This window comes from Coffea arabica, chromosome 8c, assembly GCF_036785885.1.
Source record: "Coffea arabica cultivar ET-39 chromosome 8c, Coffea Arabica ET-39 HiFi, whole genome shotgun sequence".
In the NCBI taxonomy this organism is placed as follows: Eukaryota; Viridiplantae; Streptophyta; class Magnoliopsida; order Gentianales; family Rubiaceae; genus Coffea; species Coffea arabica.
The window spans coordinates 11,405,400-11,419,454 of NC_092325.1; the positions used below are offsets into that span (position 1 = coordinate 11,405,400).

The window sequence follows — 14,055 nt, forward strand, 5'->3', positions numbered from 1 at the left end:
CTTTCTTACTTTACTTCATGGTAATAACTAGTATTGTATTAAAATTGAATGGAAATTGTACTGAGTCCTGGCGAGAGCTGGGCAGGCGTCCCGCGGATACCCTTTGGTTCGCCTTAGGGAGAAGTGGGGGCGTCACATTCTCTCCAAAAAAATTCTCCACTACAAGCTTCCTTGCTCACTTGGTGCTGGTTGGTTTTGTGATTCCAATTCAAACAAGGCAAGAATCAAGATGAAGTTGGTGGTTTTTCTTCTCACTTTTCCTCTCCAAACTCATGGCCAAGACAAGAAAGAAATGAAGGAAATTTTGTGCTAGGAAAGATAAGAATAGAAGAAAGCTTCTTGGTCAAAAGTTGCATGGATGGCCAACACCTGGCAAGCCACCAATTTTCCTCTTGTTTTTGGTCAAAAATTTTGGCTAGCTTTAGGGTTAAATTAGAGAAGGATAAATGATAGGAAAATAAGACGATTAGGGTAAGAAAGTATTGGTTAAGTGGTGTTTTCGATCGGTAACAAACAGCGCAAGTTGGTTCAAGCCCACTTTTGTTTTGACTTATGATTCACTAATGTACTATTAACACTTTTAATCATATACTTCCTCCTACTTAATACCCGATCTTATCCACTAAATTTAGTATACACACTTCACCAATTGATCACACTACCACAATGCACCAATACCCTAACTTACACTAACTTTAAAAGTAAAACTATCGACTCTATTATTTATTACACCTATTAAGGGAAGTAATTAGTATTAAAGAAATTATCAATTAATTTATTCAAAATAAAAGAGAATTATAAGAAAATATAAGCAAATTTTCAAGTCCTCACACTCTCTCCCCCTTAAGAAAATTTCGTCATCAAAATTTTTACCTTCCATTGCCTTAGATGACTCTACAGCTTGTTGATTGTCTATGGAGTATACCCGCACTGTGAGGACTCATGTTTTTATTCTTAATTTAGTTATTTTTATAATTATTTGCCATAGTGTTATTTAATTATACTATTATTGCGTGAATTTTCCTTAAAGTTTGCTTTATCATGTTCGCGTCAAAATTTCTCGAAAGTCATGTCAGTACGACTAATTGGATATTTGATAGACTAGTAAGTATGAATAATTATAGTGTTAGAGGAACTACCTTGGAGGATTAATGTATAAATGTAACAAACAAGAGAGAAAGTGGTAGTACAATGTACTATTTCGCTACTATTGAGAGTTGACTTTTGCACCAATTTAAAGTTACCTTTTCTTCATTCTTCCTCCACAAGATTCACAACACAAACACCCCCTCACTCCCTCTTATTCGATCGAACCAAGGAAAGAAAAGGGGAAGAGAAAAAAAATTCCATCCTTGCTCCAATCTTGCTTGTTTATCATCCTCCAACCCATAAATTATTTGGAATTTCACTCTAGTTAGAAGAAAGGAGCAACCTTATGGAGTTTCTTGGTGAAGTAGTGGTGGAAAGACTTGCCTTCATCTAGGGTTTAAGAGCTCTAAGAAGTAACAACTTCATCCCTCTTTGTCCTTTCAATTTTTACAAAGTTGAGTGGTTGGATTTCATGGGTTTGAAACACTAATCAAGATTCTAGGCTAGTGAACTTGGGGAAACTTTTATCTTGCTTTATATCCTAAGCTAATGGCCTTGAGGTAACCTATGAGGTAGCTGACTTGAGGTTATTACTTGATTGTTGTTGTTTATGTGAATTATGGATTGAGATTGGCTTGGTAGTAGAGTGAAAGTTGGAAGAAAACCAAGAGAGGTGCTGGCCGAAATTTTTGTTCTTGTTGTCTTGCTTTGAATTCGAATTTTGTTGCTTATTTGGCTGCTAAACTGATTGATATATGTTGTGTTAGGTGTGTGGAAATTGACTTTCAAAATCATTTCAATTGGTTATACAAAACTAGGGTTTTTGAAAAGGAAGAAATCTGGAAATTTGCTATCTGGCTAGTCGGCTACTGGTTTTTTGTCTGAACATAACTCTTTGTACAAAAATCAAAATTGAGTGCTGCTTATGGCATTCAAAACTAGACATCAAGAGCTTTCCAACAGTGTAAAATTTCCCTGTTCATTCATTTTGAGAAAACCGTAGCGAATCGGCAAATTGGACTGACCTGTTTTATCTATTTGTCCGAAAGAAACTGGAAAGCTGCATCTTATGGCTTGATTTTGTCCCTTTTGTGAAAGGAGTTTGGAAATGATTTATCCTGATGAATTATAGAATTTTGAATCTAGTTTCTAACTCCATAAACCATTCTTAATTTGGACTTGTGTAGAGTTAGATATGGTCTGATTTCAAAACTATGTTGAAGCTTGGTGACTGGAAATCTTCTCAACAGGTTGTGAAAATCAGCCAACTTCAAACCATTGTATCTTGGTGCTCAAAGCTCTAAATTTAGTTCTACTTGTTGTGTTTGAAACTTGACTTGAAGCTCTGGCTGTGTTATAAATTTCAGAGGCTGATTCACTCCTTGTGAATTTTACCGAATTTCCAAATATTGCTGAAAAACCAAGACTGGTTCTGTCCTGTCTTCATGAAACTGTAACTTTGAACTGAAATTCGAATGGTTTCTGGTTGGAATCTTGGAAAAGTGTCTTTGGAGAAGTTTTAGTAATTTGAATCTAGTTTCCAACGGTATAAAGTTTTCTATTTTTGGACCTTCCAAACTCAAGATACGATTTCTCAAGTGTCGTCGAGCAAAGCTAGAAAAATTTCTGATTCCTAAGAAGTGAACTTTAATGAACTTCCCACTTACTTTTGAGATTGATGGTTCATTTTAAACTCAATTTCATGAATGATATGAGTTCACTTGAGACTTTAAATCCTCATTTTTGAATCTCAATTTTCAAGGGATTAAAGCTCTTTTAATCCATTGTCTTAAGTTTTAAGCGAGTGCACTTTCTTCCTTGAATGTTAAGTGGTCTAGTGTATATGTGAGTGATGGTTGGTCACTATTTTTTCAGGTGCTCAAGGGGGTTTCGAAGGGGATCCCGATACGAACAATTGAAGGACTTTATTTGCTCACTTACTTTTGAACTGGTGAGTGTCAAGTGCATGAATTGTCTCTTGTTAATTGAGTGATTTGGAATTGTCGAGAGGAGTGTGTACTTTATCGCATTCGTTTTCTTTTACGTGAATTTATAATTGAATTGCGTGAAAGTGAATTGATAATTGAATTGAGTGAACTTGGCAAAGTGTAATTGTACATCTGGGGACGCCTAAAACTCATTGACTAACCTTGTGACTCGAGCCAGCATGAGCTTGGTCGAGAAGCCTAGTGAACCATGAGAAAAATTATAAACTTGATCTTTTGAGATCTTGCTTGGCATACTCGAGTAGTATTGCCCTCCCAGTGAGTGTTTGGTTATGAATCCAAGAGGGTGAAATAAAGGGTGGGGGAAGTAAGTGGAGTTCTACGGACTTGATACCTATCCGATTGACGGAGTGTCATCACGTGGAGGTATTGGATTGAATCTCGGCAAAGCAAGGGGAATCTAGCTCTTGAAAGCTCTCGTATCCTTATTGAATGTGCTTTATTGTTAATTGTGAATTACTTGAACTTTCTAACTATATTTCGTGTCCAAGTGTTATTGTTAATTGAACTATATGTTTGCATGCTTTTCTTGGCCTCGCTAAGCGTTAGCTCACCCCCGTAGTTTGTTTTCCTTAACAGGAGCTCGGAATGGAAAGATTTTGGGAAAGCTGATTTGATTACCTTTTGATTAGAATTTTGGATGTAATTGATTAGTCGACTTTTGATGGTTGTATTTTGGGGAAAGTTGATGTTCTTTTTGGTAACTTGTGATGTAAGATTTGAATGTTTATTTAAGGAAGTGACATTTTTTTGTATCTACTTTTAATATTGGTTGTTTACCCTTAAGATTAAATTTGACTCGTATTGAGCCCTGGCGAGAGCTAGGCAGGCGACCCGTCAATACCCTAGGGTTCGCCCTAAGGAAAAGTGGGGTCGTCACAGTTGGTATTAGAGCGTTAGGTTTAGAGATTTATTTGGGAGATGTCTTAGAGGCTTTACTCTTGAGAATAGAAATGAGATAACTTAGTTATGTCGTAAGTTGATGTTTAAGCGAGTTAATGACTTTAAGTTTCTAACCTTGAGTTTTATGGTTGTTTTGTAGGAATGGAGAACGGTAATGGAGGTCATGCGACTAATGGTAACGGTCATGTGGAGCCTCTCAGGCCTATCCGCTATCGATATTTGGTGGAGGACCCTGTGTCTGATACTCACATTCCTCTAGATTTCCCCGTTGTCCCTGTAGGGAGACGCATGCCTACCCTAATGATCTTATGCTGTCCATTGATGATGAGCGCCGGCAGTTGGTGGTTACTAATAGGGCATTACTTCAGGAGATGGAGGAGCTGAACGCTATGGTGGATGCCTAGGGTGCTAAGATCGTAGAGCTCAAGGGGACAGTGATAGATGAGCAGACTAGAGCTGAGGCCGCTAGTAACGAGATTCAGAGGGCTAGGGTTCGACTAGTTAGGGTAGTCGAGGAGGTCCGGGATCAGGCTGTTGGGATTTTAGCAGACACTACCATATTGATAGAAGAGGTGATAGACGCCGTCGAGAGTTCGATTCGTGATGGCACTCCTGAGGAGGAGCCTTTTGAGGAGGACCCGGAGGAGGAGATCCAGACTGGCGGTTTGGCTGCGAACTAGGTTAGGATTGTTGACTCTTTTGACTTTTGTAATTGAGATTAGCTAGGGTGATGCTTGTAAAACTCATGACTGATTGTACTTTTGTGGCACTGGAGTACTATGTTTTGTAAATGCCCCATGACTTGCTGATTATGTATGAACCTTTAAATGTTAATATATGCCAGTTCTTGTTATTTCAAATGTTTTCCATATTGACTTTTGTTTTTAACTATTTCCTCTCATAATTATTTCTGTTCTTGCATTTAGACATAATTAAGATCATGGACGGCCGAAGAAGTGGTTGGGGCCGAGAGCATGGGGTTAGGCAACCCCAAACTCAAGGAGATGATTAAAGATCGGTTACTGGACCAAGCCAAGGACAAATAAACGAAGGGAATAACCAAGTAGCTACTGCTATCAACCATATGACGGATATCTTAGAATGGTTAGCAGAGCGACAGGGTCCAGGACCTGTTAACCAACCCGGGGCTCAGGAGAGAGGGGAGGATAGAGCCTTGGAGAGGTTTTTGAAATTTACACCGCCTAAATTTATTGGAGGACCTGACTCCGAGTTAGCGGAGAACTGGTTGGAGAGAATGACCAATATATTTGCCGCCTTAGATTATATTGAGGAGAGGCGAGTGACCTTTGCTGCCTTTCAATTTGAATGTGCGGCACATGTTTGGTGGAATGCAATAAGTGAAAAATGGGAAAAAGCATAGACCCCTTGGATCTGGAAAAAATTTATAAGAGAGTTTAATGAGAAGTTTCTCCCGCCTCTGATTCAAGAGAAACGGGATGACGAATTCGTAAGTTGAGACAAGGGGCTTCTAGCGTGGCTGACTATGAAGAGTGATTTAATAAGCTTTCTAAGTATGATTCGGAATTGGTGGTTAATGAACGGAGAAGGATAAGGCGCTTTATACAAGAACTTAATGTGGAGATTCAAGAGGGGTTAGCAGCAGCCCAAATCTCTACGTTCACTGAAATTCTAGAGAAAGCGCAGATAGTCGAAAATGCAAGACTGCAAGTTAGAGACTTTCATATCAAGAAAAGGAGCTCTCCTAGTCACCCTCTTGGACAAGCAAGTAAGAGTGCCCCACCTCCTGAGATGGAAAGAGGAACGGGAGGAGTAAGGACTGCTGGAGCACCAAGAGGGGCTTTATCAAGAGGAGGCCGTAATGGGCAAGGTGTGACGCCCCCACTTCTCCCTAGGATATCCGTGGAACGCCTGCCCAACTTTCGTCGGGGTTCACTATAATCCATAATTCAAAACTAGAAATACTTCAACTATTTTCAATATACATTTAAAGTACTCCAAAACATTATTACTTAAAATTTGCTAACGTTCAAGCTTAAATACAACCCAAAAGAATATGTACTACAGCCATCTGCTATAACACAACTTAAAGTCTCTAAAGAAAGCAACTTAGTACTATTCGCGAGCACTCTCGGTGTTGAACTCTGTTAAGGAAAACAAAAGCATGGAATAAGCTAAACAACCTAGTGAGGTTCCAAAACACATAAGCAGTTCTAATAAATCAAGTAAATTAAGCATAACAGATATATGGTTCAAGATTTCACATTAGCACATTAAAATGAGACATTTATCATTATATAGAAATAAACACACATTAAAAGGATACGGTGTTCACGTGGAACCATTTCGGTCAGCTTCACCTTATAACTCCAATAATTCCCCCAGTTGTCTGGCCATCGCCTTATTCCTCCAATGATAATATTCGAGTATACCGAAACGGTGGTCCAGGGTTCCAACCTACCCGACCGAGCCCAGTCCTGGCTCGAGCAGCTTAGCAACCAAGTGTGACAGCCCCACCTCCTCCTAAGGTGTACTCCAGGGTTCGGCGGGTCGCCTGTCCAGCTCTCGCCAGGACTCACTTACTCATATCAAATAAAATAGGGTGCAACCTCAATAATAAACGAAATAACAGTTCCCAAGTTTGGAACATACAAATACATTCATTTCTATCTCAACCATCCATACAATCCCAAATACATCAAAAGATTGGAATTCTAAATATATTCAACCCTAATCAAGCGACTAGTGCGAGTACAATTACAAAATTCAAAAACTAGACTATGCTAGTCTGTACCAGTCCCACGCCTCGCTCGTACCCCCTGTAAGGAAAACAAATGATGTGGAATGAGTTAAAAGTCCAGTGAGGTTCCAAATAGCATTTGTTTATAGGTACAAGTTTCAATGTAGCAAGTAATGAGCATGAAAAGTTCATAAAAGTGAGCAATAACACTTCAAGTAGCAAATCTCAAAATGAGCGAGTGTAAAGTTTTCTTTTAAAACGAAACAATAACACAATAAGTACTAATCATTCCAAAGTATAAGAATACGGATGGCTCTCAAGAGCCAAATTCCCATTACATCACCAAAGCTGGATCAAGTAATAGTTGACACTCCGTCAACTTTCAAGTAAGTAACCAATCCAGTAGAGCACCACTTAAACTACTCTCCGTCCACCATCCAAAACCCCTACTGAGCCCAAAATTCTCAATAAACACTGGTGGTAATACTCGAATATACCGATTTAGTTGAGGAGATAACACTCCACTCGACAACACTAACTACCCATGGTTCGTTATCTAATTCATCAATCCCTTGCTGGCTCGACTCAATTAACTAGCCAGTGGGGTTTGGGTCCCTAACAAATAGATGAGATAACATCTCCAACCGACTGAATCAAAGTAAAAGTACGGAGACGGGAATGAGAGGCACCTCCCACTCACATTGAGTGTGGTACATGCTGCCGCTCAGCACTTATAAGTCAAGTACAAGTATATCAAGTCAATTGCAACAATAAACAAGTATATATCATATTAGGGCAAGTGCGATAAGTACACTCTTACTCGATCAAACAAATTACACATCATTAAATCCCATTGGTCAAGTATTAAAAACAAGTGTCCAGTTCAATCAAGTATTTGGAAGCACTCACCAAAGGTCTAGTGCCTCTCAAAAGTCACGTTCAGGTTCAACTCCTTGGTTGGAGTCCAATATATGCGATAAAATATCATTTACGAATGTAAACCTCTCTAGAATTCAAAACATAGGAGTTTCGCTTCAAGAAAATCAAGTAAATGCAACTTGTTTAAATAGTATTCAAGATACTTATCAAAGTCCGAAAAATTCATGCTCGCTCGTTTAGTTATGATCAAGAAGTGGTTTCGACTTTAGAAGTTACACTTGGTATCAAAGACCGGGAAAAATCGTATTTTGAAAGAGTCAATATGTTCACTTTTCAAGGTACGAGTTCCGACCGAATTCTAACTTATATACCTCTATGAAAGAAAACTTGAATATGTTAGACAATTCAAGGGATATTCATTCCCGAATTCGTACTCAAGTCGCGAGTACCTCTACCTAACCCTCGAGTGTAAATTTGGGCAGCACGCCCTTTGTTTTTACTTATTTTCCAGCCATTTATGGCTTCATTGTTTTTCTCAAGGTAGCCCCAACATCACAAACAAGAAATATCATCACCACAGCCTTTCAATTAGGCTCCAAAATCACCCAAGTACATCACAAGTCCAATTGTGCAACTAAATATCAGTTTTGAAGCCAAAAAAGGAACTAGCAGCTTTAACATCTTATAGTATTTTAGTCACAAATAGAGCTACAATTATTGGATTAAGGTAAAATTTATACCTTTATGAAGCTAATACAAAGGGCTACAACTTTCATGGAGATCACTCAATCCAGTTCACAATTGATCTAGGTCAAAAGTACAAATTACAGAACCAAAATATCATTTTCAGTACGGTTGTCAGTACTGAATTCAAATGACAATAACTCAGGCTACACAATTCCGTTTGAGGTGTTTTCAGTGGCGTTGGAAAGATGAAACATAGGGCTAAAAGTTTAGTGTTTTGGCCAAAGGCTAATTTGATACGGATCAAGGTGAAAAAATGTAGCCAAAATGAGGAAATATCAAAACTGTCCACAAAACTATACCTATGGAAACAAGGGTAATTTTGTCATTTCACATGCTACAGTGCTTGGATTGAGCTGAAATTTTGCAAAAAACTATAAAACATCATTTCTTACAACTTTTATGTTTTAACCTAAGGCTGATTCGGCCTCCATCATGGTCGACTAATCATGGTCAAAACAGGGCAGTATAAGAACTTAAATCTAGAATTTCTATAAGGAAGCTAATAACATATATAAAAGCTAGAAAAAAATCACATGGCAGGCTAATAATTCATAGGAAATCTGATTTTAGCATATTAAAACTGAAATTCCTCAACTAAAACTGAAAATTTTGATTCACCACACAAACCATGAAATTTTCCATGACATCTCCCAAGATCGAACTTTAAATCCACTCATGTGCAAGTAATAAAAGAATAGATCGTTTTCTTGATATGGTTACCTTGAAACCTTATGAAGATATGGCAACCAAATGCTTCCTTCTCCAAAATCTGTCCACCCAAGCCCATAATCCTCCCTAAAGATCAACTTCTATGGAGTGACTTGCAAGATTATGGTGAAGTCTCATGATTCAAGCATGGAAATGTGGTTGAAGTTGAAGCTTATTTTCCTCTTTTCTCTTCTCTCTCTCTCTCTCTCTCTCTCTCTCTCTCGGCCAAGAGGTAAGAAAATGGAATGGTATTGTATCCAAAAAGAAAGACAAGTTTTAAAGAAAGCTTAGTCAATGGTAGCCTTGATTTTTCTCTCTCTATCATCCGGCCACCAAGAAGGAAAAGAAAAAAAAAATGAAAGAAGATGGAACAAGTTGGTGCATGAAACTTGTAGTAGTTTTCCTTGGTCAAACATTTCGGCCAAGATAGGAGATATTTCCTCTCCATGGCCGGCCAAAAGGTAAGAAAGGAATGAAATGTTTTGGTCAAATTTTGCTTCCAAGGTAAAACTAAAACTAGTCTTGGTCAAAGTCAAATATCCAATAATTTCAAAACAAATGTTTTGCCAATTAACCCTTCATTTCCACTCAAATATAGTTTGCACAACCAAATAAACTTGACTAGTTCAATTAAACGCTACAAATGCTTTTAAAATTACCCGACGGATACGAGAAGGTACAAAAATCATTTATAAATCATTTTCCTTAACTCGAACGTACTAGAATTTTTACTTATAATTCACTAACTTGTTATTATTACTTCTAATTACACACTTTTTCTTATCTAAAACTCACTCTTAATCACCAAATTTAGTATACACTCCGTACCGATTTCTCATACTACGAAAAGACGTAAAAACCCTAGTTTATCGTAACGATGAAAGTAAAAAAGGAAACCCTTGTTTCACTACAAGAAAATCAATCTTTTGTGATCACCAAATGTCGTCACTAAAATTGAAAAAGTCATCATTTAAAAGAAACAATGACAAAATTTTCTGTTGTCACTTTGTTGTCACAGATTCTATGTCACAAATGGGTCTATGTGACAACCTTAGTTAGGTCATCACAAATTCATAATATTTTGTGACGAGGATAATGTCGTCACTAACTATTAGTATTTTGTGATGACTTTTGTTGTCATTACTTCACCTATATTTTTGTCATAGATAATGCAAAAGTCGTCACAAATTACGACTCTACAGTGTTGACTTCCACATGTCACTTGTAGTCCTGTTCATCAGTGACAAGAATTGTTGTCACTGGTTGAATTTGCAGCAGTGACAACCTTCCCTGATGTTGTCACTAAGCTAAGTTTAGAATGTCCAAAATTTGTCATATGAAGCCTACTTCTGTAGTATTTCTAGCAACCATAGCAAAAAATTATAGTACAACTAATGCCACAAACTGTAGCATTAAACACACAATGAACCCTGAAATATATATATATATATATATATATGATCATAAACATCTCTAAATTTATAAAAACAAACATCAACCAAAATAGGTCCCAAAGGCCACATCAGTTCAAGTTCTAACAGCCATTATCCATCTAAAAAACTTAAGTATTGATCCCACATCAGCTCAAATAGTAACAATCATTATCCATCCAAAAGATAGAGTACTAAATCACTAAACAAAAGCATGGACTACGGTAGCAATCTATGTCAAAATGAAGCCATCTTCATGAGCATATCCAAAATCCAAGCTTTTGTTCATTTTCTCATGAGCATTTAACAGCACTATACTGCATTGAAACAAAAGTATCATGCATTAGAGTAGATTTCAATCAGAAAATATGCCATTACAAATGTACACCATTGAATTTGAATGAATAGTCATACTCAACAAAACTCAAACAAAATCAGCATGATAAAAGGTAAAAGAATCAAACACATGAGAGCTTAGATGCCAATTTAAGCTATGTACAAGAAGTTGACAAGAAGTTCAGATTATAAGGACAAGAAACTAACAATGAATTGAGTTTCTTACCACCTACATGCCATTTTAAATGATTCCCAATGCATTGCATTGTGATATTTTCAATACTCCATTGTATCTAAACCAAATTTCTAGAAAACTATGTAATTTTTAATAAGACAGTAGTTGCAATAGAGAATGGAAATGCAAAAAATTTATCTGCTCACCTTTCCAACAGTCTGTCATTTGTGCAAGTCTTTCATTTGGGCAATCAACTCCTCGTACAACCCCCTAGTTACAAAATGCCTGAGTAAAGGGCTACTAATGAGCTGTAGACAAAAGTGTAGTGTGGTGGTTTGGTAGCCGAACAGTCTTAGCTTTGCATTATGCACATTGGTAGTTGTTAGTTAGCTTTCTGGTGCTTTGCTTGGCTAGCTATAGTTTCTGGTAGTCCTCTCTTATAGCTACCCATGATTTTTGAGTGGTGATTTTGTGAAAAGACGCAATTACTTATCAAAACTTATACTTTCACATCGTTTACCCCTTATCAAGTCAAGTAGAAAGTTTCCAATTGAATGAGATTTAAATCATTGGATTATCTAGTTGCTAGCACAAGATTCAAAAGGAGATTCTTGAATTGGACAAGGAGTTAGGAACCTCTTATCAAATGACACTAGTCTTTAACCGTTCAAGCATGAGCAATCAAACAAAATAAATCTTTCAAAGTAGCAATATCGACAAGACTACTCTAATATTTAACTCTCACAATGTCTCACATTTTTCTTTTACAATGTCAAACTCAAAAATTAATGCTTTTAGCCTCTTTTGTACAAATTATTTGAACCTTTCTTTACAAAAAAAACCTTTCTTCTGATATCTCTCTTTTCTTTTTCCCATCTGTGTAATTAAGATTGTTTATTATTTTGAGTTTTTTTAACTCACAAGTTGTATTAAAACTTTAGAATATGAAAGTTTAGTGTTTTTAGATAATGTCTAAACATGCAATGTCTACAAGAGCACTATGTATTACTAAACATGTGCCTTTCGGGATGCTTTTTCCAGTTTGCCTATGCTTTGAAAATCATGCAACGTCTATGCTTTTGTTTTCATATAATAACCTGAATAATTTTTCTTAACAAAATAAGAATGCGCATGTGCTTTGTTAGTGCACTCAATACAAGCTAACACTCTGTTTTGTAGAAAAGAATCCAATACTATCAACTATTTCCAGGAACTCCATTTAACTTGACCAATTGTTTTTCCAATAAATTATCCTCAAGTGCTTAAGGTCTCACTAAGATACTAGTTTCAATTCACCAAGCATACATCAAAACTCTTCCTTATTCAAAGGCTTATACTTCAAGAGGAAAACAAAGATCCAATATAACAGCATTGCCAATTGCAGATTTCAGCCTTATGTACAGAAGGTCTTCTCTTTCTTCCAATAGCTAACTTCATCCAGCTTGCCTTGTGGCACTGGTTCATATTTCCACTTGAATTTCTATTCATGACTTTGGTTTGTGTGGATTGTATACACTAGGTGCAACAAAAATTACTAAAATTTGTGAAGATATATATTGTGGAAAGAATGACAACTCACTTTATGATCTACATCTGTGTTATGGCTCAACCATGCATAGTCCTCTTTGAAGTCATAAAAAATGCGAAGGCCATCATGAGATTGACTTGTTAACACTATGAAGGGTATTGAACATGCTTCTGCTGCTGCCCAGACACAATGAACCTACATGAAAAATCATCTGTAAACAGTGAAGAGCTCAACCAGGAAGCCAAAGAACAACGTGGAAATCTAGCATAAGGACCAAAAAGTACAACCAAACTTTTAAGTGTTGTTTTCATCTCAATCTTTTTGCGAACTTTTCAGAAAGCACTCACAGGTTATATTACAGTATTTGGAGTTAAATTTGCAAAAAAATGTGTAATTCAGAATGGCATGACTAAAAGAAAGGTCTAAATATTACATTGACAATACCTTTTTATTATGGGAAAAAATGCTACCACATTCATAACAGCTACAATTGGGTTTTTCTCAGTCATGAGCAGCAAACTAGTAACAAACAAAAAGATAAAAGAATTCCTCTTTTACTAGACCAAATTAAGCATACATACCACATAGAACGCAACCAACAAAACTAGTAAAAATATAGCAATGACAGATGCTTCAACAGGTAAAACCAAAGACCTTCTCTAATCGGATGTAAAAATTTCTGATGTACTAGGCAACTGAAATTTGAGCGAATAAGTAAGAACATCAAAAGCTCCTGAAAGAGAAATTCCAGGCATTTTGCATACTGCTGGACCAAGTACAAGCATTAGTGGCACCTGTAATAGCAAAAGAGAATTGCTCAACATAGTGGAAGCTAAGAGAGAATAGTATTAAGCTTACATATTTCAAATTAATCTCACCATGACACCTGAAAAATATACTAATGTAACTATGTAAAGGATGCTAAAGGAGCTTGCATCAGAAAGTGGCAAAAAGCATGCCTGCAATTGCAAACAAGATAGATTGGATATGAGTAGCCACTCCACCAGAGAAAACTATATGTATAAAGTTAAAGCATCAAATTTCAAGTTTGGTTACTTCTTTTGCCTTGAAACTACTTCGATAGATTCCAAGCAAATCATGAACTCGCAACTAGAATTCGACAGACAGAAGAGACTCACGGATCAAGCAGACTTAGACTACGCCCACTCCAACCCTTAGTTGCGCTGGAGGCTACTAATGCTATAAGTACAGTCACCATGGCATAGCAAATTACCCTGAAATTTGAATGACAAGTAATTAAGTCAACCAAAAAAATTTTATGAAACTCTTAGCTACTACTTACACAATATAACAACAAGCAAATTTCTTTACAAACTACAAGTAAAGACACTTACACGCCAACTGAAAACACAAGCCTAACAACACTTTTAACATTCTTAGTGATAGAATCCCTTTAATATAGTAAACAAGAGCTACAACACGAATAATAATAAACACCTGTACATGCCCAAGAATGGAAAAGGAAAATTAGAGATTAAAAGCAACATAAGGCATAAATTTAAAAAGATTGAGAA

General features: G+C 36.8%; 1 long non-coding RNA gene across 1 annotated transcript; it reads right to left on the reverse strand.

Moving 5' to 3' along the window:
* Nucleotides 1-12,591: 12,591 nt before the first annotated feature.
* Nucleotides 12,592-13,762, reverse strand: LOC113705289 (uncharacterized). Its single transcript, XR_003451847.2, has 4 exons — nucleotides 13,660-13,762; nucleotides 13,399-13,479; nucleotides 13,175-13,314; nucleotides 12,592-12,715 (listed from the first exon to the last, which is right to left on the reverse strand). It is a non-coding gene; the product is annotated as an uncharacterized lncRNA (long non-coding RNA).
* Nucleotides 13,763-14,055: the final 293 nt, after the last annotated feature.